Genomic DNA, 4187 nt, shown 5'->3' on the forward strand with positions numbered 1-4187 from the left:
GAACTCGGGACCTCGGGTGCGTAGCCGGGGGCGGGGCGGGGGTGCAGGGACTGCCGCGGAGGGCGTAGGGACCCCAGGGGGGACCGGGACTGAGGTAGCAGAGCGAGAGAGAGCCCGGGGCGGAAGCCGGGACTGAGAGAGCAGACGCTGAGTGCAGGGCCGGAGCCGGGGCTGAATCCCGAACCTCGGGGCAGGACCCGGCGCTGAGATCCCAGAGCCCAGCACGGGAGCCGGGACTGGGAGCCTCAGACCGGAGTCTCTCGGAGACCATCCGCAGCCAAGACGGGCGGCAGTCCCAGCGCGAGCATCCATCCCTGCAGACACGCGGCTCACAGCCTGAAGCGCCCACTTCTGCACTGTCCTCGGTTTAGCACAGATGGACACCAGCTCTCCCCACACCGCTGGGACACAGCCCTCCAGCCCCAGCTTTGCTTGGTGCCGCTGCATTCAACCCTGCTCTGCTGCCAGGGGGAAACGCAGGCACGAGCAGCTCCATCGTCCCCACCTTGCTAATTAAAGCCCCCAGAAATAGGTCAGGCTATTTCCATCCCGAGGCCATAATGACTGCTCAACAGTGTTTTCTTTCTCTTTGCCCACGCTAACTCTCCACGTGCATTTCATCTACAGAGAGCTTAGGCTTCAAACGCTGCAGCCCCTGAGCCTTGACATTTTAAAGGAAAAAACCTCCAGAAGCAGTACATCTAGTCCAGCCCACTGCCCACCCACTTATCACTGTGGTTTCTTCCACTTCCTACGCAGCTTTGCATCTCCAATTGCCAGTCTTTCCCTTTGCATCTTATAAAAGAAGTTATTTATATTGCGGTGTCATCCACGACAAGCTCAGACGAAAGTCTCAGCATATGGCAGCATGTTATTGAGCAAGGAGCATTGTGAAAGGGAGCTCCAAACCAGCCTCTCCTGACACAAACAGGCACATAGGATGGGTTTTTATGGTCTTTCTACAATAAGTGCCACATTTCTAGGAAACAGCAGGTAATGCTACAAACCAATTATCTGACAAATGACGGTACATCTTGAAAAAGAATGCTTGTAAGTGGCTTTATTGCTCCTGTGATAGCACAAGCCTGATAGCGAGGTCAGCACCAACGAGCTCAGCAGCAATAAATACCACGAGTGTCATAACAGTTGATTGTATTAAGCAAAAATAAAATAGAAACTGGAGAAGAAATGGAAGCAAATGAAAGAAAAGCAGGTCTGCTTTTAGTTACCAACAAGAGGAACACGGTAATACTGTGTGACATGTGTTTGTGGGAAAAGGAAGAAAAGCAGAACTAAAAGGCAGAAGGCAGGGAAAGTGGGGAAAAAAAAAAAAAAAGTGTAATTCTCTGCTATGTCCCAGGATTTACAATGCTTTGCTGCTATTTCCAACTGTTGTTGACCTGATCTCTTTCTCCTGGAGCTACCCTCAGCCCATGCCACTCTAGATTTGTTATTCCCCCTTGGAAATCTTCCTTAAAAGGAGCCTCACCAACTCTGCTTCTCCCCTCTCCTCCACTTCTTCCTCCCCACAATCATCAGGTCCTAAAGCATGGGAAAATGACAGATGTTCAAGCTAAAATAAAAAGGCCTCTGCTCTTTTCCAAGAGAGGGAGATGTGGCAAGTTTGTGAGCAGGAACAGGATTACTCTCAGCGTGCTCCAGATCAGCAGGAAAAATCTCCTGATTCAAGGGAAAGATGCTGCGGCCTATGAATTGCAGGAAAAGGCAGAGCTAGTGTGGTTAAAAGGCAATAAAAAAGGAGGGTTGGGGCAGTGGAGCTGTCAGCTGGCTTCTTCCCATGAAGAAAAGGAGTTAGTCATCAGAACTGAAAACTTCATGCAAGTTCAGCACACATGGAAACGATGAAGCGAGGAGCAGCGAGGAGAGGCAGCCAGCATCCTCCCCACACTGCCTTCAGAGCAGGTAGGACAGCCCTTTGGGAGCCTGCTGTTAGCCAGCAGGACCACAGTGGGACTCCAATTCACTCCACAGAGCGCAGCTAAACCCAGCCCAGCTCACATGTGAGGAGTGAGTGCTGCTCTGCCGTGCTGTTTTCACTGTCCTGGGATTTATTCTGGCACATTCCCACTTTGGGTAGAGGAAAAGCACACGTCCCAGTGCCATCCTATGCCCTGTGAGAGCACACACACTCAGCCTTCCTACTGTCACAGGTCTGCAAGCAATGCAGTTGTGTGCATCACACTGACAGCTAAAAGGCTGAGCAGCAGCTGTATGGGTGGTGGGCAAACCCAAGCCTCACACTGCAGCAGGAGGCTGGCTGCCTTCCTTCTTCCAGACAGGTACATTAATGCCACCCACGTGCAGGCTTCAGCCTCTACCTGAAGGAACATTGCTGCCCTGTTGTCTGAGGCTTACAGAAAAGCCGTAACCAAGTATGTCTGGGGCGTGCTGCCAGGGCGAGACGTCCTGCGAGCATCCTGCACAGGGCTTCAGCACTGCCAGGGGTCAGGAACTGCTTCGCTTCGAAGGACACTGCAGGGAGAATCATCACTGCATGAGCACATCTGAAGAGCCGCAGCTCTCAGCACAGCCATGCAGCACACAGCACACAGCCAAGCAGCCCTCCGCAGGCACATCACCACATCTAAGCGCTTTCCCCTCTTAGCACAGCTCCTACAGTCTTAACAAATACTTGACGTTGTGCATTACTGCTAGCATAAAACAAAAGGTGAGGTATTCTCCCAATGTAAAGGTGCATACAAGCACAAACATGCCAATTTTTATGCAGTGTGCTTTCTATTCTGCATGCAGATTTTGTGGGATTGCTCGAGGAAATACCGTGAGGGCTCTCCCAGGTCTGAAGGGGATGCACACCGCCTGCATGCAGCACACCTCCGAGCTCCCATCCCACTGCTCCTGTGAGATTAGCACACACACTAACAGGGAGAGCCCTCTCGACAGACCCGTGCAGTCTGGACTCCAAATCAGATGAACAAAACAGTAATCCTATTTTTAAATGAAGAAAAAGCCACGCACTTGAAGCAGCAAACTGTTCTGTACGCATGCAGTATAGATGCTATCCCTTTGGAATAAAGGAGCAGAACAGGAGAAAGTTTCTTCCACTTAGAGGACATTACCCTATATAGGAAAGAGAGACTGTCTTGCACTGCAATCATCTTTTTCCCCATCAGTTCTGATTGCCAACATATCCACAGTCGTGAGCCTGCTTACAGGATGTGCCTTCTACCCTATGCATCTTTTAACATATTTTAAAATCATACTTAAGGAACAAACTAGTTTCCCAGTACTCCAGCAGCTTTAATTATTAATGTTCCAGTACTTAAACCGATACAGTAAAATCTACCCAGACACTGGAAAATGAGCATACTTCATACTTTCAAGGTAACAGACTCACGATGGAAAAAATCTAGCTGGGCAACCAGCAGCATTTGTCTTTGTCACAGTATTTCCAGCAGCTCTGCATTTTCCTGAATGATGCAGAAACTCCTGCCCCAGTTCCAGCACCCACTTTTTCATCCCATCCCTTGACACGGACCAATCCTCATTTCTCCTCTCAGCTGAATCACTCGGAAGGCACACGTTCAAGGGACAGAAAAATGTCACCAGCTGCTGCTTGCTCTCAAGCCAGGACAACATTGCCATCCCACGGCCCAGCACCGCAGTGCAGCTCCCACGTTCGGTGGCTGCTGCCCTTCCAGCACTACAGCTCATTACGTAGCATACAGGAAGAATCTCGGTTTGTAAACTGTGGTAGAGACAGAAGAAGGAATGAAAGTATTCATTTATCACTGCACATTTTGCTCTGTGCTGAAAATGCCTTATACCAAGCACGCATTTCAAAACCAAAGCCATCAGAAGTCAGATGAATCGGAGCAGAGCCTGCATATCCAACAGCCCATCACGACAGAAATCTGCAATAAAACGTGTCTGCACGTGGGTCAGCCCCAAAACCGAGCTGAGGAGACCTATTCCATTGCAGTCATTGACTGCTTTATAAAAACTCATGGAAGTTTTGGAAGATGCTGGCTCTGGAGCTGGCAATATAGGCAGGCTGTGTGCCAGCACTGGAACAGCTGGGCTGGAAGCTCACACAACTTCAGCTGCACAGCAGTGAAGCAGGGCCAGGACGCCGCCCAGCCAGCAGCCGTGTGCTCTTCCTTTGTGGTTGCAGAGCTCTTCCAAAAGCTAAGCTTCCATTCCAAAAA

General features: G+C 50.3%; 1 long non-coding RNA gene across 1 annotated transcript; it reads left to right on the plus strand.

Annotated features, from left to right (window-relative positions):
• Window positions 1-30: 30 nt before the first annotated feature.
• On the plus strand, window positions 31-4097 carry LOC109369664. The gene is made up of 2 exons (XR_002119064.1): window positions 31-1923; window positions 2773-4097. It is a non-coding gene; the product is annotated as an uncharacterized LOC109369664 (long non-coding RNA).
• The last annotated feature ends 90 nt before the right edge of the window (window positions 4098-4187 follow it).

Source organism: Meleagris gallopavo, chromosome 12, assembly GCF_000146605.3.
Source record: "Meleagris gallopavo isolate NT-WF06-2002-E0010 breed Aviagen turkey brand Nicholas breeding stock chromosome 12, Turkey_5.1, whole genome shotgun sequence".
Taxonomy (NCBI): domain Eukaryota; kingdom Metazoa; phylum Chordata; class Aves; order Galliformes; family Phasianidae; genus Meleagris; species Meleagris gallopavo.